Source organism: Hemitrygon akajei, chromosome 32 (genome assembly GCF_048418815.1).
Source record: "Hemitrygon akajei chromosome 32, sHemAka1.3, whole genome shotgun sequence".
Lineage (NCBI taxonomy): Eukaryota > Metazoa > Chordata > Chondrichthyes > Myliobatiformes > Dasyatidae > Hemitrygon > Hemitrygon akajei.
The window spans coordinates 21,686,960-21,713,049 of NC_133155.1; positions in this window are offsets into that span (position 1 = coordinate 21,686,960).

A 26,090-nucleotide genomic window follows, 5' to 3' on the forward strand; every position below is an offset into this window, starting at 1 on the left:
AATAATATCCTCAGAGGATTAGGCTTAAAGTTTGCTTTGAAAAGTATCGAGAAAGTTTGAAATACCTCTTTCCAATATTTTCCAAGACTCGGACATGTCCAAAACATATGAATGAATGAAGCTTCTCTATTATTAAATTTATCACAATACGGAGATATACTTAAATAAAAATGAGACAACTTACCCTTGGTTATATGCGCCCTATAGACCATTTTAAATTGTAGGACGGAGTGGTGGGCACATAATGATGAAGTGTTAACCAATTTAAAAATTTGATTCCAAGTTTCCTCAGAAATTGAAGTTTGTAAATCTTGTTCCCAAAGATTTTTAATTTTATCTGAAGGAACACTTCTCATTCCCAACAGCATATTATAAATATTAGATATAGATCCATTATAAAAAGGTTTCAAATTAAAAATTGCATTTTGGTTTTTATTTCTCTTACAGCCAGAAGGACGCTCTTACTTAAATGGAAAGATGTGGCCCAATGGTTACGTGATATGATGTCATGTTTAAATTTAGAGAAGATTCGATGTTCAATCTCTGAATCTAGTCAAGACTTTATTTTTGGTAATTTATTTTTTTATTGAAGTTCTAGTCAAGACTTTCAAACATTGTGGGGACCTTTTCTGAATTATTTTCAAAACCTTTGATTTGCTGTTAAAGCACAGATGACGACTAATTTTTTCCCCCCTTTTTTACTTTATTAATCAGCTTCGGTCTTGGTAGTGGGTTAGATTTTTTTATATAATAAAATTACTATATTTCAATGTTAATTAATCTGTATGAATAAAGGGTAAGGATTCTTTATATGCGATTTAGTATAATGTATTGATATATATTTTTTCTTGTACTCTGTATTCTTATATGTAAATTAATAAAAAATATTGGAAAGTAAAATCAAGAAATGGAGAGTTATGGGGAACAGGCATAGAAGAGGAGCTGAGCTAGGATAGATCAGCCATGGTAATACAAAGGAGTGGGGAAGAATGGAGAATCTATTACTGCCCCCGTTTCCCTTTGTATGTGTGTAGTCCTTACACATTTGGAATCAGAGCAAAAGTGTGTAAACTAACACATGGACTTATGAAGTGGAAGCTCCTCAAGTCCACTTCACAATCTAATAAGACCATTGCTGATTTGACTGTAACCTCAATACCACAATCCCACTTTGCACACCAACCTTTCACTCTCTTATCTATCAAAAATGATCTGCCCTTGTCTTAAAAGTATTCAAAGACTCTTCTTTCAGGTGAGAGATTTCCTTGAAGAAGAGATTTCCAAGGACTCATGATCCTTTGAGAAAAAAAACATTGACCTCGACACCATCATAAATGGGCGACCTTTTTTTAAAATTACGACCACAGGTTCTAGGTTCTCCCCCGGGGGAAGCATGCTGTCCACATCTACCCTGTCAAGACCTGGCAAATAACTTACAATAATTGCGGTTCTGAAGTTGATTGAGAAAAGGATTCATGGGCCCACTAAGTTGACATCTTTCAAATGACTTAGATTAAAGAAGTCTCCAATTTATAATACTAGCCATAATTAGTTTACTGCAGGGACACAATTGCTATTTGCAAATTTTTTTGCTCTGGAACCTGACCAAAATTTTCTTAGATATTTCTGTCTTTCATGTGTCCATCACAGTTTCTTGAGCTCACTATCTTGGGTAATGATACATATGTTTGCAAGTGGATAATCTTTCATTTACAGTGCTCATTTATTTCTGAATTACTACTTAAAGTACAAGTAACAAATATAACCTTGGTGAATCTTCCAGCTCAAACACTGCCCTCTATACATCCTTGCCCTCTGTTTATGCCTAGTGTTTTAACACACTTTACTTTTCAAACTGCAATCTACATACAGTTATCTGGAATGGAAATTAAATCATCTTCAGATAAATGGAGAGAGGACCAAGGAAAAATGAAGAAAAAAACTTTGGTCTTCCTTTCCAAGTAACTAAACATTAAATTCTCTATTGCTTACAGCATTTAATACCAAGCATATAAGGAATGCATTTAATGGAAAAATATCATACAGCTGTTTTCATGCTTGAGAAAGCCAACAAAAAAAAGAGCAAATATAACAAAAGTGTGTTGCTTCAAAACAGAGTGAAAAAAGGAGATTTGTAATGCATATTAAATATAAAATCATTAGACTTGGAATCCGAAGATGACAAGACTGGCAGCATTATGTGTGCTTCATTCATAATGAAACAGTCTGTGAATACACTGCTGCTCAGTGTGATTAGTGTAGTCAATCACTAGTTGGGCACTTGTCCAGAGGGAAGAAAGCCTGATCAAGAAGGCTGAAGAATGCTAAATGTGACTAATTACAGGCCAATAAATCATTGCAAAGGACAAGATCTGGGAAGGAAAAGTGCCAAAAGTGAATCGACTGCTAACATAACAGTCAGACTTCCATTTGAATGCTTCACCAATCATTCTGTCCCTTCAGTGTCAATGAGTCAAAATTAATAGGCAATGACAAAGTCAAGGGCTTTTGGCATTAATATGTTTCCTTTGTTCCTAACCTTAAAAGTAATTTGGCCTGTGGTAGCTGGCACATTAATATGATGTCCTATCAGATATTTTGGCAGAAAAAAGAAAATGATTTTAACTTGGTTTGGAGAAGATGCAAAGGTAACAAAATACATTCTTTAATATGAGGAAAGACAAGGTACACCTTTTAGGCAATTGATACAGTTAAGTTGTCTAACAATAAAGTCATTTTCCTGAACCTTTGAAAGATACAGGATGAGTATGTCAAAGAGAGACACTGTTCATTTATATTTCAGTAAAACATCCAAACAAACTAGTTTGCTTACATGCAAATGAAGACCAATTATCACTCTTCAGTTCAGACTTCAGCAACATGATTGAAGTTAATAAAAGCTTGATGAGGAACAGGATTTCAATTAGATCTGGTGTGCTAAAATATATTGTGTTTTATACCAATGCCATTCAAATTTCCTGAATTAAAAATTACAAAATTGGGCAAAAAGTACATTACTAGCAGAGCTATGGCATTTCTCAGATTGATTTACATAACCAGTTCAATTTTTTTTAAAAATTACAGATACGGCACAGTAATAAGTTCTTCCGGCCCAATGAGACCACACTGCCTAATTAAGACCAGAAGATATAGCAGCAGAATTAGGCCATTTAGCCCATCAACTCTGTTGCACGATTTCATCATGCCTTATCCAATTTTCTTCTGAGCCCCAATCTCCTGCCTTTTCCCCATATCCTTTCATGCCCTGACCAATCAAGAATCTATCAACCTCTGCCTTAAAGATAGATAAAGACTTGGCCCCCACAACTGCTTGAAACTAAGAATTCTACAGATCTACCACTCTCTGGCTACAGAAATTCCTTCTCATCTCCATTCTAAAAGGATGCCCCTCTATTCTGAGGCTGTGTTCCCTGGTCTTAGACTCTCCAACCATAGGAAACATCCTGTCCACATGCACTCTGTCAAGGACTTTCACCATTCGATAGGTTTCAATGAGGTCTCCCCTCATTCTCCAGAGCCATCAAACACTCTTCATATGTGAAGTAATTCTTTCCAGGGATCATTTTTGTGAAATTCCTTTGAATCCTCTCTAATTGTAGCACATCCTTTTTAAGATAAGAGGGCCAAAACTGCTCACAATACTCTATACCCACGATTACGTGGCTGGGCACTGGTCAAACACCATCTATAAATTTACCAACATCACAACAATTATTGGCAGAAATTTAGGTGGTAAGGAGGCGTACAGGAGTGAGATAGATCAGCTGGTTGAGAGGTGTTGCAGCAACAACCTTGCACAGAATGTCAGTAAGACCAAAGAAATGATTGTGGACTTTAGGAAGGGGAAGTCAAAGGAACACAAACCATTCCTCATTGAGGGATCAGCAGTAGAAAAGGTGAGCAGTTTCAAGTTCCAGGGTGCAAGGCTGCGGGACCAGACGACATCCCAGGGCTAGTACTCAGGATGTGCACAACACAACTGATAGGTGTGTTTACAGATGTTTTTAATCTCTCCTTCTCCAGGTGTAGAGTGTCCTCCTACTTCAAAACATACATCATTGTCCCAGTACCCAAAAAGACCAAGGGAACATGTCTGAACAAGGTAACATGTCCTGTTGCACTCACCTCAATAATAAGCAAATGCTTTGAGAGCCTGGTCAAGGACTACATCTGCAGCATGCTGCCATCCACATTGGACCCCTACAATTTGCCTACTGACACAACCGATTGACAGATGACGCAATAGCCACAGTTCTACACATCTTCCTTACACATCTGGAGAAGAGGGATGCTTATGTGAGAAGACTGTTCTTGGACTACAGTTCAGCATTCAACACCATAATTCCATCCAGGATCAACAGAAAGCTCAGAGACCTTGGCCTTCACCCTGCTTTGTATAGCTGGATCCTGGACTTCCTATCAGATCTCCAGCAGGTGGTAAGAGTGGGCTCCCTCACCTCCACCCCTCTGACTTTCAACGGTGTCCCTCTGATGCACCATCAATAACTCTCTGAGACGTGAGGCGAGATACCGGCTTTTATTGACTGGAAGAAAGAACAAGCAGCAATTCACCACCATGCTACATCCTGGAGACTGAGAGGCAGGGCTCAGGCCCCAATCGCCTTTATACCGGGGTCGGTGGGAGGAGCCACAGGAGCTGTCAGCGGGGGGGGGGGGGGGGCGTGTCCAGACAGGTATATGTAGTTCACCACACCCTCACAGCTGTGTACTAAGCCCCCTTCTTTACTCTCTGTACACCCATGACTATATCGCCCCCACAGCTCCAATATGCTAATTAAATTTGCTGACAACACTACACTGATTGGCCTAAACTCAAATAATAACGAGGCAGCCGAGCAAGAGAGGAAATCATCACCCTACACAGTGGTGTCAAGAAAACAACCTCTCCCTCAACGTCGCAAAAACAAAGGGGCTGGTTGTGGACTACAGGAGGTATGGAGACAGGCTAAGCCCTATTGACATCAATGGATCTGGGGTTAAGAGGGTGAACAGCTTCAAGTTCCTCAGCATAAACATCACGAGGATCTTACGTGGTCTGTACATACTGGTTGTGTGCTGACAAAAAGCTGAACTATGCTTCTTTCATCTCAGTCTTTGAAGAAATTTGGTATGGGCACCCAGATCCTAAGGACTTTCTAATAAGACACAATTGAGAGCATTCTGACTGGCTACTTCTCTCAATCACAGGACTCTACCCAGCGCATCTGTAGGTGTGAACTTCCAAATTTTCAGGACATTTGGAAAGACAGGTGTGTAAAAAGGGCCTGAAAGAGCATTGGACACCTGAGTTACTCCAACCACAAACTGTTCCAGCTGCTTTCATCTGGGAAATAGTGCCGCAGCATAAAAGCCAGGACCAACAGGCTTCGGGAAAGCTTCTTCCACCAGGCCATCTGACTTCCTAATTCATGCTGACGCAACTGTACTACTATGTTATATTGACTATCCTGTTGCTGTTGTACATAATATTTATTATAAATTACTATAATTGCACATTGCACATTTGAATGGAGACACAATGTAAAGATTTTTACTCCTCATGTATATGAAGGATGTAAGTAATAAAGTCAATTCAATTAAAAACTTCTGAGGATCTATCCTGGGCCCAATAATGACAACAAAGGCATGACAGTGGCTATATTTCATTAGGGGTTTGAAGAAATTTGGTACGTCACCCAAGAGACTTGCAAATTTCTACAGATGTACTGTGGAGAGCTTTCTAACTGGCTGCATCACCACCTGTTAAGGAGGGACCACTGCACAAGATCGGAAAAAGCTGAAGAAAGTTGTAAACTCAGCTGGCTACATCATGGGCACTAGTCTCCCCAGGATCAAGGACACCTCAAACAGGCGGCATCCATCATTAACAACCCCCATCACCAAGTCATGCCTTCTTCTGATTGCTACCATGAAGGAGGAGTTACAGGGGCCTGAAGACAATCACTCAACAATTCAGGAACAGATTCTTCCCCTCTGCCTTCAGATTTATAAATGGACAATGAATCCATGAACACTGCCTCATTATTTTTTCTCTCTTTTTTATGGTTCTAATAGAGGCAAATTAGTTTGGTCCAGGTGGGAGAAAAAAGTTGTTATGAATGCAGTGTCATTTTTCTGTGAGGTATAACTCCATGACTGAGAAGTGAGGACCAGAGATGGGAACAGGGTGGAAAGAATCAGAATTTGAGAAAGTGTTACGTATTCGGGCAACAATAATATAGATGAGTTAGGCAAGGGGTTTTATAACAAATAACACGTTTATTAAACACTGATAACAAACCCCCTTCAAATGTAAACAAACCCAAACAATGACCCGAAACCAGCTGCTGGCAGCTGAATCAAACAGTTCTTAATAGCGTTGCAGTCCCAAACAGTCTTTAAAGCAGTATTGAAAAGAACTCAGTTCTCTAAAGCGAATTGCCGAATGAAAACAGTTCAAAGAACGATATGCCGACAGTTCAAAAGCTCACGGTACTTTTAAAAGGAGAGACTTTTTAAAGCGATGTAAATTCTCTTCCACGTCGATGTCCTTCGATTCCCAGCGTCGAACTCCCACGTCGAATTTTATTAAATATAACAGCTTAAAGTGACTGACCTTCCTTCCACAATATTCTCAATCTCCCGCTTTTTCCAGCGGAGACTATCGTGAGAATAGTAAACGAAATCCTTCCGAATGAGGATCAAACAAGGTCGCAGTCAATCCATCGAAAATCGATTCTTCTCAATTTGTCTTCCAAACTTCACTCTCCATCAGCAAAGAAACCGTTGGCTCTGACCTTTTAAACTTTAGGCATTAACAAAACTTCATTTTTAACTAAACTGCGTCATCACATTAAATCACGCAGCAACATGAAGTCATCTTGGCAAATCCTGCCACGAACTGCCCCACCTGACAGGGTGGGTCTCCCTTTTATACTCTGTAGAAAAAACCTGTCACATGACCTCTACTGGCGGGAAAATGACATCACTCCACCATTACCTCATGTCCAGTATAACTTCAACCCCAGTCACGTGACAAGGGTACCACTGTCACGTGTCACGGGTACGTAACAAAAGTAAGGAATCATTTATCAGCAATAGTTGGAAAAGAGAAAGTATTAAAATAAATGAGTAAGGGAAAGGGATGAGACGGGTGGCAGAAAGGCTAATAGATGTAAAAGAGCATGCATTTGATAGTTAGTAGAAGGTAGTCTGGGTGGAATTTCCTTCTAGAGTGGGAGGCTGTTTGCAGTCAGAGTAGGATACTGATAGAAGATGAGAATATCAGTAGTCATCAGCTGGAATTTGGGACATGGGTAGGATGGATAGCGGAGCCAGAAGTATAACATCACCAGGTTCAAAAACAGTTGCTTCCATTCGATGATTTGGCTCTTGAATGCAAAATCCTAATCACTACTACAGTTAAACAAAACTCTGACTACTTTGTGCTAATACAAACTTACTTTTTTGTTCTAATAGTGTTTTTCTTTATGTTAACTGTATATAATCTATGTTTAATTTACGTTTTGCTTGTAAAGTCTGCTTACATACTATGGGCCTGTGATGCTACTGCATTTTTCACACCTGTGCATAAGACAACAAACTCAACTCTGAGTTTGACTACTGGGGCTGAGGGATTCAATGCATGAATAAATTCATAAAAAAGCCTTACCCTGCTGCCTAATTTGGACCAGACTGGGAACACCAAACTGAAACAGGCTTAAAAGGAGGTTTCCATGTTTCTGCTTAAGTGGCTCACTACTAAATTACATGAATGAAAATTCTGGAAATGGTGGCTAGTAGAGCTTTGCATGTTGCTTGATGTCACTGAGTATGCCTGGGCTCCTATGAGTGGCCGTACATCAGGTGCAATCTGGATGAAAAGGACTTTTGCTTCTTGAACCAATTGGTAACCTCCCACCACCACGCCAACTTTCTGCAGCCTACGGTGAGCCTGATATTCCATTCCCTCTTGCTTGTCATTGAAACTGACTTGTTTAACGCACAAACACATTGTGCTGGGCAATCCAGTTTCCAGGCAAACGTGTGGACAATTACACAGAGGTTGCACAGTACCTCTCCGGCTGAACAACAATTTCTGACCATGCAGAGTTCAAGAAAGGTAAATCGATGAAGAGGGCACAAGTGCATGTTTTGAAAATTTCTTCTCAACTGCAGAAGCAAACAACTTAGGCTTCTACTTCCTACAGTATTACAGTATTACTTCGTACAGATGTGTTAAGGGATCTTGACCTATGACAAGCAAACAGTTATTAGCAGAAAAATCCAAATAATGTAACTAGAAGATTCAGGAATTATTTTCAGAGTAGTAAAGTATAAATAAACCGTATCCAGGAAGGCTGATTCTGGGAATCACATACAAAACACACACTGAGGTAATTCTGACTGAACATGATCTATCTCCTCTATCTTTTCTTTCTATCCTGCAAATACCTCCTCTCAAATCCTTACCCAGCTGCTTTATGAATGCTACAACTGACTCGACTTCGAACTACCACTTCAGATGCATTCCTGGCCTTAAACACACATTCCCTGAACTGCTTCCCCTTGTCACTCTGATTCTTTTCCCAAGCAACTCCATTTTATAACTTCTAGTTCTTAACTCCTCTGCTAAGGGGAACATTTTCTCTCTCATCTGTCTTCCGTCTTCATGACTGAAATGCCCCTATCACAGCCCCTCCACCATCTCTTCTGTCAAAAGGAGAACAATCCCAGCTTCTCCTATCTGTCATCTTCAAGAATCATCTTGGAAAATCTCTTCTACATCTTTTCCAAAGCCTCCATATCTTTTCCTCAGTAGGGGACCCAGAACTGGACACTGTTCTGAACTCAAAATGAGTAAGACCAGTAAATGATTGTAGACTTCAGGAAAGGGAATTTGAGAGGGCACACACCCTCTTATTTTCCGGTTGCATTATTTATTTATTTATTTGTAACTTATAGGGACATTTAAGAGATTCTTATGTCGGTACATAGATGAAAGAGAATGGAGGTTATGGGCTATGTAAGAAGTAAGGATTAATTTAACAATGGAGTAGGTTGCAAGATCAGCGCAATATTGTGAACTGAAGGGCCTATACTGTGCCGTATTATTCCACGTTCCTTTAGGCCTTGCTCTGTACTGCTGAGACAAAACAACAAATTTCATGTCATAGTAAACAGTGATAAAACAGATTCCAATAAGATGCTGTTATTTCATGGAAGAATATAAGTTTGACCGGTTTTCTGACTATAAAGTGTGTGCATTACAACCGAAAATTTTTATACCTGTCCGTTGGTTATGGACAAAACAAATCCTGTACCTTCTCCCCAATGGTAGTGAAGAGGGCCTGCCCAGATGGTGAGGGTCTCTAATAATGGATGCCACTCCCTTGAGACACCAACTTTTAACATATCCACGGGGTGGGGAGGGTTGCACCTGAGATAGAACAGATTGAATCTCCAATCTTCTGAAGCCTTTCAGTCCTGTGCATTGGAGCCTCCAGACCAGGCCGTGATGCAGCCAGTCAGAATGGCCTCCACTGTGCAACTGCTGTATAGAAAATCTCAAGAGTTTTGGTGAGATACCAAATCTCCTCAAACTCCTAACAAAGTAGAGATGCTGATGTGCCTTCTTTGTGATTGCATCAAGGTATTGAGCCCAGGACAGAGCCTCAGAGATGTTGATAGGCAGCAACTCAAAGCTGCTGACACTTTCCACCGCTGACCGCTCAATGAGAAAGGGTGCATGATCCTTTCTTTACTTGGTTCTGTTTATTCTCCTGTCTGATGCCATATCAGAAAGGCAGCTCCTCCAACAGTGCAGAATTTCCCCAGAACTACACAGGACCGTTAGCCGCAATTTTCTACTCTCAACCTTTTGATTCAGAAGCAAAGATGTTTTCCACTGATGTGCAGCTGCCACTTCTACAAACGGACAAAGAGAAAGATTACATGGCAGCTTTGTGTTTGCAAAAACAACCGAATTAGCCTCGCACGGAAGGAATTACTTTGAAAAATACTGAAAGCTGCTGTAGAAGCAGAAACAGCAGGTTTGTGGCACCCTTAATGATGGATGATGATAGATCTGTTTTCAGTGGTCTCTGTTGAAGGAAACATAATAGCCAAATCCAATCTTCTTTGAGCAGTTTTGGTGACCCTTCATGTTTAGCTGAATAGGCAAGCACATAAAAGACAACAGGCAAGAAAAAGTAAGAAGAATTAGAGTGAATAACCCACTTTGTATAAAAGGTAGCATTCAAAATAAATTATAAATAATTAGCTTGTGTGGTGAAATACATGGTATATTAAAATCTGAAATGCAATAACCAACTGATTAATACTTTGCAGATCTCCACAGCTAACAGGGTCCAGAAGCTCCAGAGACACAATTTCCAGTGCCATCCCCAACGTGAGTGCCAAATCTAAGACTATAACTTCTGTCACAGTATTCAGTTATAAGTACCAAGTAGGTGGTTCCGCTTATCCTCCCTCTGAGGTCTCTGACATTTGATCAGTTCTACATGATGTCAAGAAGCAGCCAGTCACAGAGGTCCCAGGCCTCATAGTTGTATTGTTAGAAGTCTGGAACTCCAGAGCTGGCCATCCCTCTCCGTTTCATTGCAGCTTCCACATTGGCATTTACTCTACAATGTTTCAAAGCCGCTCAGAAATCCCTTGTCTGCACCAGACAGAACATACTCAATTATCACCTCATCAGGTTGCTCTCAATCATCTGTCGAGATTTGATAGGCTACCAGCAGCGCTTACACAAAAAAATAACCAGCTCATTGCTCCTCTCTTTGTGTCCTACCTGTTGTAGTAGTGCATTTGCATCAAGCCTTATGACTTAAACAAGTCGTGAATTCCAGAGATTTTTTGGAAATCTACAACATAACACTGTACAGGCCCTTCAGCCCTCAATATTGTGCTGACCATGTAACCTACTCTAGAGACTGCCTAGAATTACCCTACAGCACAGCCCCCTAAGCTCCATGTACTTATCAAAGAGTCTCTTAAATGATCCTTTTGTATCTGCCTCTACCACTGTCGCTGTTAGTGCATTCTACATACCCACAACTCTCTGCATAAAAAACTTATCTCTGACATCCCCCTTGGACCTACTTCCAAGCACATTGAAACTATGCCCCCTCATGTCAGCCATTTCAGCCCTGGGAAAAAAGCCTCTGCCTATCCACAGGATCAAAGCCTCATGAATTATGCCTACTGTCGGGTTTGTGCCTCATTGTCAAATACAAACCAATCATTAAACTAGAAAGAATGAGGCATATGACAGTTGTCATACATGGACTTCATATCAGAACTTAAAAAATGGGAGTAGGAGTAGGTCATCTGGCCCGTCAAGCTTGCTCCGCCATTCAATAAGATCATGGCTCCTCTGGTCATGAGGCAGGGCAACAGGCCTCAGTCGCCTTTATACCGGGGTCTGTGGGAGGAGCCACAGGAGCTGTCAGCAGGGGTCTGTGGGAGGAGCCACAGGAGCTGTCAGCAGGGGTCTGTGGGAGGAGCCACAGGAGCTGTCAGCGGGGGGTCTGTGGGAGGAGTCACAGGAGCTGTCAGCAGGGGTCTGTGGGAGGAGCCACAGGAGCAGTCAGCAGGGGTCTGTGGGAGGAGCCACAGGAGCTGTCAGCAGGGGTCTGTGGGAGGAGCCACAGGAGCTGTCAGCAGGGGGTCTGTGGGAGGAGCCACAGGAGATGTCAGCAGGGGTCTGTGGGAGGAGCCACAGGAGCTGTCAGCGGGGGTCTGTGGGAGGAGCCACAGGAGCTGTCAGTAGGGGTTTGTGGGAGGAGCCACAGGAGCAGTCAGCAGGGGTCTGTGGGAGGAGCCACAGGAGCTGTCAGCAGGGGTCTGTGGGAGGAGCCACAGGAGCAGTCAGCAGGGGTCTGTGGGAGGAGCCACATGAGCTGTCAGCAGGGGTCAGTGGGAGGAGCCACAGGAGCTGTCAGCAGGGGTCTGTGGGAGGAGCCACAGGAGCTGTCAGCAGGGGGTCTGTGGGAGGAGCCACAGGAGCTGTCAGCGGGGGTCTGTGGGAGGAGCCACAGGAGCAGTCAGCAGGGGTCTGTGGGAGGAGCCACAGGAGCAGTCAGCGGGGGTCTGTGGGAGGAGCCACAGGAGCTGTCAGCAGGGGTCTGTGGGAGGAGCCACAGGAGCTGTCAGCAGGGGTCTGTGGGAGGAGCCACAGGAGCAGTCAGCAGGGGTCTGTGGGAGGAGCCACAGGAGCTGTCAGCAGGGGTCTGTGGGAGGAGCCACAGGAGCTGTCAGCAGGGGTCTGTGGGAGGAGCCACAGGAGCTGTCAGCAGGGGTCTGTGGGAGGAGCCACAGGAGCAGTCAGCAGGGGTCTGTGGGAGGAGCCACAGGAGCTGTCAGCAGGGGTCTGTGGGAGGAGCCACAGGAGCTGTCAGCAGGGGTCAGTGGGAGGAGCCACAGGAGCTGTCAGCAGGGGTCTGTGGGAGGAGCCACAGGAGCTGTCAGCAGGGGTCTGTGGGAGGAGCCACAGGAGCTGTCAGCAGGGGTCTGTGGGAGGAGCCACAGGAGCAGTCAGCAGGGGTCTGTGGGAGGAGCCACAGGAGCAGTCAGCAGGGGTCTGTGGGAGGAGCCACAGGAGCAGTCAGCAGGTGTCTGTGGGAGGAGCCACAGGAGCAGTCAGCAGGGGTCTGTGGGAGGAGCCACAGGAGCAGTCAGCAGGGGTCTGTGGGAGGAGCCACAGGAGCAGTCAGCAGGGTCTGTGGGAGGAGCCACAGGAGCTGTCAGCAGGGGTCTGTGGGAGGAGCCACAGGAGCTGTCAGCGGGGGTCTGTGGGAGGAGCCACAGGAGCTGTCAGCGGGGGGTCTGTGGGAGGAGCCACAGGAGCTGTCAGCGGGGGTCTGTGGGAGGAGCCACAGGAGCTGTCAGCGGGGGTCTGTGGGAGGAGCCACAGGAGCTGTCAGCGGGGGTCTGTGGGAGGAGCCACAGGAGCTGTCAGCAGGGGTCTGTGGGAGGAGCCACAGGAGCAGTCCAGACAGGTATATGTAGTTCACCACACATGGCTCATCTGGTCATGGACCTAACTCCATTTACTTGCCTTTTTCCCTTAACCTTTAATTCCCCTACTATGCAAAAATCTATCCAACTTTGTCTTAAATATATTTACTGAGGTAGCCTCCACTGCTTCACTGGGGAGAGAATTCCACAGATTCACCATCCTCTGGGAAAAGCAGTTCCTCCTCATCTCCATCCCAAATCTACTCCTCCAAATCTTGAGGATGTGTCCCCTGTGTCTAGTCTCACTTATCAGTCTCTATCCTTTCCTGCCTCTATCTTATCTATCCCTCTCTTAATTTTATATGCTTCAATAAGATCTCCTCTCATTCTTCTGAATTCTAGCGAGTACACTCCCAGGCGACTCAATCTCTCCTCGCAGTCTAACCCCTCATTTCTGGAATCAACCTGGTAAGCATCCTCTGCACTGCCTCCAAAGCCAGTATATCTAAATGACCTTCTCATGTTGTTGGCGCGTGGCCAAGCGGTTAAGGTGTTGGCCTAGTGATCTGAAGGTCACTAATTCGAGCCTCAGCTACGGCAGCGTGTTGTGGCCTTGAGCAAGGCACTTAACCACACATTGCTCTGCGACGACACCGGTGCCAAGCTGTATCACCCCTTGCCCTTCCCTTGGACAACATCGGTGGTGTGGAAAGGGGAGACTTGCAGCTTGGGCAACTGCCAGTCTTCCATACAACCTTGCCCAGGCCTGGAAACTTTCCAAGTGCAAAGTTGGATGCCTATTCTATTCTTCTCACCTTGCTCCTTAATGTGACCAAGAAAAGAAACAAGACCATAAGACAGAGGAGCAGAATTTGGTCATTTGGCCCATTGAGTCTGCTCTACCATTTGAACATGGCTGATTTATTTTTTCTCTCAAACCCATTCACCTGCCTTCTGCCTGGAATGTACATCTTTGGAAATTTCCCTCACTTTGACAGGATACTAGCAATGACTTTCAGTAATCAGGAAGAGTGAGAATCTCAGCGTTAAGATTCTGCTCAAGAAATTATCGTATTTTTAATTCACTTTGCTGCTGTTAGCTTCCTATGAATTAGCTAACCACACAGTATGGCAATATTGTTAATGTCACAGAGACAGATAAAATATATCAAGATTCAAACAAAAGGTCACAAAGGAGTAATACCAAGTGGAAAGCGATCAGGAGCCACATTATTCCACAGTAACAAAGCAGTTATCCTACAAATAATTTCTTGGGCTCAAACGTACTTCAAGAATCTGATCAAAAACCTAAATTCCTTTCAAATTAACCTTTCTAAGTCTCACTTTGCTGAACTTGAACCATTAGCTGCTTCTCCTTCCTCAGATGCTTCATAACACACTCAACGCCTCCATTGTTTTCGTATTTTTATTTGTAAATTTCCAGCATTTGCATTTTTATATTATTTTAATTTTCTAAATCTTATGATTAGCATTTGTCAGGAGACACTCTTGATCACTGCTGAAATTGAGCAGAGCTTACTTAGTAGGAAGGAAGAAATATCTTGCACTTATGAAGTGCTTAACATAATCTTAGGTCATTCCAGAGCACGGAACAGATAATGAAATACTTGTCTTCTCTGTTGTAGAATAGACCAACTTCACAGCTAATATGAACACAACAGGTCCACAATGGGATAAATGCCAGGTAATCTATATTGTTGATGTTGATTAAGGAAGAAACATTGGATACTAGGAAATCCCCTGCTCTTCTACAAATGGCATCATGCATTCTCTAATGTCAGTCTCAACTTAACAGTTAATTGGAAAAACAAAGAACGTCTCTGAGGAAAGTTTAAGGTTGCTAAATAATTGTCCAATGAAAAGATTGCATTATAAACTAATAGGCTACTAAATACTATGGCCTATAAGTGGCTGCTGTGTCAATATACAGCTTTCATTTCAATCACTACAGTGTTAACCACAAACATAATGCAGTCATTTTGATAAATTTACAAGCTTGTTGGATAGATACAACCTAGTTATTTCAAAATTGAATGTGAGGGAGAAAAGGATCTAAGAATTTCTTCTGTATATAATATAGGCTGATTTGGTAGAAGTTTCACTTTTGGAGTGTATTGTTAGGGCAGCATGGTCGTGTAGTGGTTTACAAAGCACTGTACAGCACCAACGATTGGATGATCAGGGTTCAATTTCCACCACTGACTGTAAGGAGTTTGTATGTTTCCTTTGGGTGTTCTGGTTTCCTCCCACATTCCAGAAGATATACAGGTTAGGGTTACTAAGTTGTGGGCTATCAACGTGAGTGCCAAAAGCATGGTGACACTGCTGGGCTGCCCCCAGCAAATCTTTGTGTTGTGTTGGCCATTGACACAAACAACACATTTCACTGTATGCGTCAATGCTTCAACTTACATGTAGCAAGTAAAGCAAATTTTAATGTCTTTATCTTTAGAGAGGTGCAGCTCACATGAAATAGAAATTCAAGCCTTATTTACAATCTATGCAGGTGTTAACAAAAATGCCTTTCGCCATTATTTGAAATGAATGAGAATGTTGGCAGCATCCATAGCAATATTTTACACCAAACCAAGAACCAGCAGATACCGTTTGTCAAGTCTTGTCATCTGCACTGGCTACAGCATACTGACGAAGAAGCTTGAAGATCCAGATCTGTCACATTTTCGAATCTATCAAGAGAAAGAATTGCGCACTCGGTGGAAGTGTGGTTTCTAAACCGAAGTTTTCAATGCAATGTATGCTCACACTAGTTTTTGAGAGAACAGCACTGAGATGTTTAAGATGTTAATGGACTTAACTATGACAGCGCTGGCTGCAAAAGATTACACTTGCAGAACTATTGTGAAAAATTTAGCTCATATTTTAAGCAAACATTAGACGAAGTTTTCCATCTGTAGTATAAGAATGCCCGGATATCTTTCCTCACCTACCCTAAAAAAATGAGTAGGGAAAAAGAAATCTCTGAGGTTCATGCAAGAGAAGGTTTAAACTCCAAGAATATTTTCTATATTAACTCACCTTTCTCTTTCAATGCAAATACAGAAATAGGTGGAGGTAGGATTTGCACATTGGATGTCTCAATTCAATATACTGGAAATATCAGACAAAACTGTATCACGTACAAAAACTCTTTTAACAAACTACCTGCAAAAGACTATTAGTCAGAATACCCATCTCAGAAATAGCATTTTTCAAGAATCTTGCACCCACTCAGTACAAAACAGAAAATTCTTGCATAGATTATATGTTGATATTCAGCATTTCAAAGTTCAAGGTAAGTTTGATATCGAACTACATATGCGTCACCAGATAGAACCCTGAGATTCATTTTCTTGCAAGCATTCACAGTAAATACAGAAACACCATAGAATCGATGAAAGACTGTTCCAAAAGGATATCCACAGTTTGTTTTCTTTTGCACATTGATATCCTTTTGGGACAGTCTTGTCATGGTCCAGGTAGGTTCCAACAGCAAAGCAGGTGGAGCTAGTTGATAAATTTAAAAATAGGACCTTAAAGGTAATAATCTCAGGACTGCCACCTGTGCAGGAATATGAAACCCACTGCTCAAGCTATTGACAAACTTCATCCTAACTCTGCTGCTGTTTCTACTCTGAATAGTGTGCCATGATCTTGCTGAATGGTGGAATTGGTTCAAGGGGCCAGATGGGCTATTTCCTGTTTCTATTTATTATGTTATTATGATGTCAATGAGTGTTACAGCAGGGTCAAGTATAAAAATGTTGCATTCTTCCAGAGGTTTTCTTATTCATCTCTGCCCTCAACTTACTGTATAACTTTTATCTCAAATTAGGGAAGTTGTCTAACAGATGAATCAGGTTACCTGCCTGCTCATAGTTAGCCCAGTTTCTAGATTATGATGTTAATTAAAGCACTTGTTTCCAATGCTATATTCCCAATTTATCTGACAGAGACAATGAGAAAGGCATCACATGATCAGGTAAGACAATCTCACTGGCTGTACTTATTTTAGTGGGGCTGAAACACAAATTCTGGGCCTGGCTTTTTGTCAGGGCCTTCATGAAAAAATGTTCAAAGTTCTAAGTAAATTTATTATCAAAATGCAGGTATGTCACCATATACAACCAAAATTCATTTTCTTGTGGGCGTTCAGAGTAAATACAAAGAAGCACATCAGAGTCAATGAAAGGCTGCACCAAGAAATAAGAAATGAATATCGAGAACATGAGATGAAGAGTTCTTGAATAGTACATCAGCTGTGAGAACAGTTCAGTGATGGGGCGAGTGAAGTTATCCCCTTTGTTTAAGATCCTTATGGTTGAAGGGTAATAACTGTTCCTGAACCTGATGGTGTGAGTCCTGAAACTTCTGTACTTTCTTCCTGATGGCAGCAGCAAGAAGGGTGCATGGCCTGGATAGTGGGAGTCCTTGAAGATGGATGCTGCTTTTCTGTGACAGCATTCCATGTAGATATGTCCAATAGTGGGGAGGGTCTTAACTGTGATGAACTGAGCCATATCCACTACTTTCTGTAAGCTTTTCTATTCATGGGCAATGGTGTTTTCATGCCAGGCTATGATGCAACTCTTCACCAAATACCTGTAGAAATTTATCAAACTATTAGATGTCACGCCAAACCCTTGCAAGCTTCTAAGGAAGTAAAGGTGCTGCCTTGCTTTCATCGTAATTGCACTTGCTTGCTGGACCCAGAGCAGATCCTTTGAAATGATAATATCAAGGAGTTAAAAGCTGTTGACCCTATCCACCACTGATCCCTTAATGAGGACTAGTTCTTGGACTTCCGGTTTCCTCGTCCTGAAGTCAATAATCAGCTTCTTGGTTTTGATGACATTGAGTGAGAGGTTGGCGTAGCAGCACCACTCAACCAGATTTTAAATCCCCCTCAAATATGATGTAATCAGCAAATTCAAATATGCCATTCGAGCTGTGCTTAGCCTCACAGTCATAAGTATGAAGTGAACAGAGCAGGGGATTAAGCACGCAGCCCTGTCATGCACCTGTGCTGATAGAGATTGTGGAGAAGAGTTGTTGCTGATTCGACTGGGATCTGCAAGTGAGGAAACCAAGGATCCAGTTGCACAAGGAGGTATTGAGGCCAAGGTCTTGAAGCTTTTTGGTTAGTTTTGAAGGGAAGATTGTTTTGAATGCTGACCCATAGTCAATGAAGAGTATCCTGATGTATGTACTTTCACTGTCCAGATGTTCCAGGTCTTGGAGGGTAGCAGGTACGGAAAGCTTCTCCCAAGACATTCTTGTTCAGAATAAAATGAATCATAGTGAACTCAAGCTAGTCAATCCAGTATCTACTTTTTTTTTTCAATATCTATTGTATAATGGGGAGATTTCATTTTTTACAAATTACTTCAACTATGCATTATCCAATGATCACTGCAAACATTTATGTCCACTGCGGTCATGCTCAGATTCACCCTTATGTTCAGTGATTCTCTAACAATTCCACTTTATTAGTCCCTTTCCACCTTGAAACATTTGTTTATATCAATCTAAATTCTTATTACTCCATCCAATTTCAATTACCATTTTCCTGTTCAATTCTGTCTTTGTTTTCTCTATTTAGAATTTATTCTATCAAAGGCTTCATTGTTTCGCCTTTGATAGTACACACCAAAATCTTCCCAAGCTGATTATGAACTGGTACAATAACTGAGCTGCCGAGGAACTCCAAGCATCAGGTAGCATCGAGTAGAGGTAAATAGTTGACATCTTGGGTTGAGACCCTTGATCTGAACTGAAAGACTAGAGGAAGACATTAATAAAGGCAAGGGGAAGAGGTGGTGCAAGAACTAGCTAGCAATATATTTCTTGCTACATCCCTTTTCTGTTTTGATAGATTTTGCATTTTTCTGAATATTTTTGAATGATTGAAACATTCAGAATTCTCTAGATGCTCTAGTTAAGCCATGGGTTGTGACTAAGCTGTCTTTCAAGATTGTTTGGTGAGTGGGTGCTGTTGTGACACCCCTTGTCTATCCCACAAGATCATATTTAACGTTGATGCAAAAGATGGAGGGTTTCAGACCACTAGCTACTGATGGATAAAGTACTCCAGGGAAGTCAGTTGATTGGTAGTCAGCAGTGAGCACAGGCAGGTTATTACTGATCAGGAATTCTCTGTCAAACTCCATGGAGCATGTGGGGATCTTCCGATATCCAGGCACTCTTTCTTTTTTTTCCTTTCTTTCTTTCATTTTTCTATAGGGATGTTAGGGGGGAGGGGTTAAGGGGAGGGGGGAAGGGTATATATATATTTTTTTCATATATTTTCTTTTATTTCTGTAATTATTTGAAAACTCAATAAAAAAGTTTATTAAAAAAAAATAAAAAAAAGGAATTCTCTGTCAGTGGGTAGTCAGGTGAAATCTGACCCAACAACAGCTCTGTTGAAAATGAAAGTGGATGTTCTGACCAATGGCAAGCCCCACCCTATGTCTATCATGTTTACTAATAAAGTCCACACTCCCATCTCTCTCTCTCTCTTCATGCTGCTGCAATTAGCAAGGATGTACAAGAGACATTGCTCCCACAACACCAGGTTCAGGAACAATGAACCCCCACAAACATCAGGCTCCTGAACCATTGTGGATAACTCACTCACCTCAACTCTGAATTGTTTCCACAACCTATGGACTTACTTCCAAAGCATGTTCTCAGTATTACTTATTCATTTTTATTTGCACAGTTTGTCTGCTTTTGCACATTTGTTGTTTCTGAGTCTTTGTGTTTTTTTTCATTGATTCTATTGTATCTCTTTTTTCTACAGTGAACAACTACAAAAAATGAATCTCAGGTTAGTAAATGGTGACATCTATGTACTTTGATAATACATTTATTTTGAACTTTTGAACACTTCTTTTCTTCTAGTATTAATATAAACAGAAAGGTGCCAAAGACAGGCTAGTAATATCTAAAAAATCCCACCCACTCTACTCAAGGACTGTTTGTCCCACTCTTATTGGGGAGGAGGCTACATAGCATCCACACCAGGACTGCCAGACTCAAAGCATTAAGGCTGATTATTACCTCCAGCCACTGACCCACCCCAACACAATTTTATCTTTTTCTATCAAAATCACCTTATGTGGAGACACTCCTGTACCTAACATCTGTCTATGTGCATACAATCAATCTATGTATACAAGCTATCTTATGTACTTATATTTATTGTGTTTTTTAAATCATTTTGTTCTTTATCTTAGTGTGTTTTATATGCTGCATCGGTTTCAGAATAACAACTATTCCATTCCCTTTTACACCTGTACTCTGGAAATGAGATTAAGCAATCCCTAATCTTGAATCTGAACAACAGAACATCGTTGGATGGAGGCAGTTAAATTTCTGCATTTCACCATGAAATAGCACTGAGCAGCAGCTGCAAATCGTTTAGTCTATCAGTGCAAATTAGCTCTAAAAATAACTATCACTCTACCCCTCAGGTGAGTGGGTCATCTGGCTCAATTTAAAATGACTGCTGATTGTTCACTTCTGCAATCAACAAATTCCCCTTCACTACCCACCCACATTTTGCATCAGCCTTGTGTCCGAGGACTTTCAAAAGCCATGTGGATTTAAGTCTGTGTGTTTACATTTTATCAAACTATTCTCAGTCATGAAACCTTGTTGGACCCTTACAGGTGACTCAATGAAACAACAGGTGCAAGGCATTTATATTTATCAATATAAACAGACTGGTTAATATATTACTTAGATATCCACTTCCCAGAGGGAAACAGCAATGGCCTCCCTCTTGCTCATTCCTAGCTGGAAGTTCTATGGAGATATCTACACAGGAATATGGAAAACATTGGACTTCAGATGGAGGTACACCTAATCTCCTGCTCCATTCTCAGATTCATCAAGAAGTCCAATGACAGTTTCCAAATGGATAAAGCAGAGGAGCCAAAGATACTGTCTAAAACTATTGGCTTTAAACCACTTCAGACCCATCTAACAAGGGCCCATTCATCTGATGGGATTGTCAGTCTTTATTAATAAAATCAGTGAAGTTGCATGTTCTGCTTACTTTCCATTAATACTTGTGTTTTAACAAATTTACATGAGCTTGCTATGTTTTTCCATATTTATTTAAGTGTCTTTATAGGAACTTAGAAGTGCTGCAACTCTTTCTAAATGACCTTGGAGATCAGGAATATGTTGCAGGAAATATCCGAGACACAGAAGCCACCTATAAACCACTCCATCTTGTGGATCAACTGCAGTAGAGGGGCCTGCAGAATTCTGGGTGCAACCATGGTCGATGCAGATGCAAGCATCCTCCTGGAGGTGAACTCAAGGCAAGGTTTGGTTGAGCATGATCTGATCCCATAGAGCTCATGCATAATTCCATACCACGTCAAAGCACTTGTTGATACTTTATATAGCCCACTATGAGTTGCATTGAGCACATGAAGACAGAGTCAAGTTACATGGAGGTGTTGATGATATTTTGGTTGAGCACCATGTGGTATTGGAGGAACTGCATGATGAATTCCTGACACACAAGTCAGCTTGTTAACAAGCTGCAAGTATAAACAGGTCTAATCCAAGGACATGGAATGGAAGGGGGAGATCGGAACTTTTATTCTTCAAGTCCTGGAAGACAGTTCAAATTCAGCTGTTTTTTTTTCTGGAATTTGCCTGATCTGGGAGTTCAGAGGCAAAAGGGGCAAAAAGAAAACTTAAACATTCTGAGAGGCAAAATCTTACATGAATAGGGCTGAAAATAACAGTTCCCTTTCCTATGAAGTTCCACTAACATCCCTTCAGTATCTGATGTCTCTGGGCCTATACTTGAAGGAGTTCAGACAGATCAGGGGCTTGAGGGAAAATATGTATTGTGACACATATAGTCCCAATAGAAACGTAAGAATTGAAAGGCCTGCATAGAGTGGACATGGAGATGATGATAGGAAAGTCTAGGATTTGAGGCTACAACCTTTGAAATAAAGGGACATTCCTTTACAACTGAGATAAGGAGTAATTCTTCAGGCAAAAGGTGAAAAAAATTGTAGAATGACAGGCAGACCAAATCACTGGGTGTATTTAAGGCTGGGAGTGAAAGGATCTCGACTGAGTAAAGAGTTATGAGGATAAAGCTGGGAAAATGGTGTTGGAAAAAAAAAATCAGCCATGATTGAAGGCCAGAACAACCTCAATGGGCTGAATGGCCTCATTCTACTTCAATACCTTATAGTCCTAAACTGTCAGATTTTCAGAAGCTTTGGCATAGTGGACGTCCTCTGTGACCTGCTTGACAAATCAGAGGCTTTGAGGCTCATTAAAATAAGTAAATAACACTTAAATATTCAAATCTGTTCTCTGGGATGATGGTGGCCATTTATATGTTTCTCTTCCTTTGTAAGGCCAGAACTGGGTCGTGTAGATTCTAGGGAGAAATTTTTAAATTTTTTAATCCAACCCCAACTCTCTTGTATTTCATGATTATAACATTATTGTTACAGCTGTAATTTACCAAGTACATGTGACAAAGACACAGGGAGGGACATGGCAACAGGGAGACAAATGGACATCTGCCCATGCACTGACTGACAGTGACAGAGAAAGGGCAATGCACAGACAATTGAGAGAAAAGAGAAGACAGACTAGATGTGAGAGGTTGTTTGATGGAGAGTGGCAGTGAAAGTACAAACAATGAAACAGAAAATCAGGATATTCGGGCAGCAGGCAGACAACAGAAACAAAGTGACAGTGATGGAGAGAAGGGATAAAAAGGTAAGAGTGGAGAGGGAGAGAAGGAAGCAAAATAAGGCAATAGAATCAGAATCATATTTAATATCACTGGCATACGTCGGGAAATTTCTTAGAAGGAAAAGTTATAAACACATAGCTATCTCAAAGAACACGTAAGAGCCATGTGCACGGAGAGTGAAGAAAAACAGAAGCAGCGTTACCAAATCCACGAAAATGAGAGGGAAGTTCAGACATAGGGTGACCATCCAATGATTGTTACAAACCATTAGGAACAGGTAACAAATAACTCTGGTGACTTTAATAAACAATATCAAGAAAATTCATAGAAAGCATTATTAAAAAGTCTGACACAAAAAAAAATCCAAGTTCATAGCTCCCCCGAAGTGGATGAAGTTTCAGCAGATGAATTAGTTAAGAGGATAATAGGAGGCAGCAGGAAATAGTCTTCATAATGAGTTCACACAGGGGGAAACAGAATAATAAGATACAAACAGAAAGGTTCAGCCAATGATTATGAAACCTGTCTAGTACTCTCTGTAAACCATATGAAAAGGTCCAGTGCACTAAAACATCACACTTAATTGCACTGAAATGCTTCAAGGGTTCAATTTAATTGCATAATATCAAATGATTTGTTACAAAATTTAATACTGCTGTAATTATGAAACATATCTTCTGACCCATCATACAAAATGGTAACAGAGGTTTCAACAACTTCCATGGAGCAATTTAAAATACAAAGTACTGTTTCCTGCATTTTCCTAAACTACGCTTTATAACATCAGTGATACATGCAAAATGCTGGCGGGACTCAACAGGTTAGGCAGCATCTATGGAGAGGAATAAAGAGTTGAGGTTTCAGGTTGAGACCCTTTCATCATGGTTCAAAATATCGGCTCTTTTTTCAGTGCCATAGATGCTGTCTGACCTGCTGAGTCCCTGTAACATTTTGTATGTATTACTCTGGATTTCCAGCGTCTCCAGAATCTCCTGTTTTTATAGCTCAAAAATGTTAACAACTTGGCCTTCATTTTGTATACTGACTATCTTCAGATCCAAGGACAACACCCAGTGCAGACTCAGCAAAGCTAGAAGCATCTTCAGATTAATGAACAACATATGGAGACCAACCAAGTACAATGTCCACGTGAAGATGAAGCTGTACCAGAGATGTGTTCTATCCATGCCCTCGTATGGGTCAGAATGCTGGTGCATGACAGAGAACGACCTTCACCCTTCCATATCATGGCCCTTTGGAAGATCCTCCATATTTTCTGTCCAAGAAAGATCTCCAACCATGTCCTGTTCCTTCAATATCACCAAGAGGACACGGCCACTGTCATTATGAGGAAAGGATGGAGAGCGTTTGGGCAGGTGATGAGAAGAGAGGCCAACTCCATCAGCAAGACAGCACTTCATTGGACCTCTGAAGGACAGAGCAAAATGTGCGAGACCAAAGACAACTTGGGAGCCATACCGTGGAGGCAGAATTTATGACCCTGAACCAACTAGGGACATTATAGAGAAGACAGACAGAGATGGACGGCCGTCTTTGCTGCCCTAAGTGCCAGTAGTGTAACAGGCCTTTGATGATTGATAATATTTTCAGTAGTCCAAAACTTGTAGTCTAAAAATGCTGGTCTGGCCCATTGGAAGAAAATCTACTTGGAGGTGGCTCCTCCATCATAACAATGCAGACTCTCAGATTATCTCTGAAATAACTTAGCAATCTATTTAATTATGTCAAAAGAAGAATGAAAAATTTAGCCTCACAAGGCCAACAGAAGTTAAATATTCTGCAGCAAAACCTTATCTTTGAATGCCACAAACTTTTGTGCTTTTTACAATACCCAAGTCAGGAGAATTTTCTATTTCATAAGCAGTCCAATACTATCCAAGATTGGGATCTACATGACATCTCTACATTTATTTTTTCCCCGGAAACCCCCCATCCTTTGCTCCCCAGTGCATTGTGGGATCAGAAGGCATGAGCTACAATTTATATTGCAGCAAGTCACAAAATGTGCATCAATCTCTCAGTCCCGTGCTCTTCAGCATCTGAAGTAGACAAGGTAAACATGCTTATGGAAGCACTAAAGCTTGTTGTTCTCTTCCTAGTCACTGTGCCCTGACTCAATGATGAAGCCTCAAAAAAAAAACTGCAGATGCTGAGAATCTGAAAGGAACTAATGAACTAAGAAATAAAAAGAAACATGTCAGGTCAGGCAGCACCGGTGGAGAAAGTATGAGTTAACATTTCAGGTCCAAGTCTTTGTCAGAACTCTTGTAGGGTTTGTAGGGGTCGCACCATGCATGCTGGAACAGCTTGAAATGGACTTCACAATGGCCAATTAAAGCAAACTTGGCCTTGAAACCATGATCCCATAACTGACTAAAGCAGAAACTTTCTACATAATTTTGACACTCAAAAGAGATAAGGCTCTTTTGAAAGAGGTCACTGCAAATAAAAACAGAGTGCATTGTTGCTGCTCTGGGCTTATGAATCCTTTACACAACCTGGTTGAAATTATTAAAGATTTTAATTGACCATGAATTAAAAAAACTACTTTGTTGATGGACTGAAAATTAAACATTTTTGCCATTGCTAAGAGGTTTACTAAATTGCCAAAAGATTTATTCATCTAGTTCCTATGCACTGATTGTAACACACAGTAGATGTAAATGAACAGCAAGCTCATTTCATGATTCCATTTGCTGAATGAGATTATAATAAGCAGGAGCTCAGGCACATGATTCTTTGTGAGTCCCAGCTAAAAATTAGTAGGCTCACAAGCAGCTGTCCAATGGGTCATCAGTGTTGATGTCTTTGCCAAAATCAACTAATATGCCAGTAAATGATCACAACTGCAGCTGTTCATTAATTTCCTACATGAAGACATGTTGTATGCAGAATAAAGTTTACACAATATTTATTTTCCTAATTCCATCTCTTCTATGATGTGACATAAATTAGAATGGTGACCATATCAGTTGCCATCGTTAAGCTAATGCTTCCTAATTTTTGCCATTCCCCAGTCGTAGATTTGCAATTTATCAGGAAAGCCACCACAAAGCTGTGGATTTAGGAAATGGAACTATATGGGAAAATTAAAGTCCACTGCTGGTTCGATACCTTGTTCAACGTGTAGACCTAAGGCTCTAAATATGATGTCATATAATGAAGAACCAACCAAAACAAATCTGTAAATCTCACCCATGATGACTGAGTCAGCCATCCATAAGGAAATTACAAGAATCTGAATTTAGGCAGGAAAATTACTTTCAAAATTAGTTGTTCAATAATATGAGATAACAGG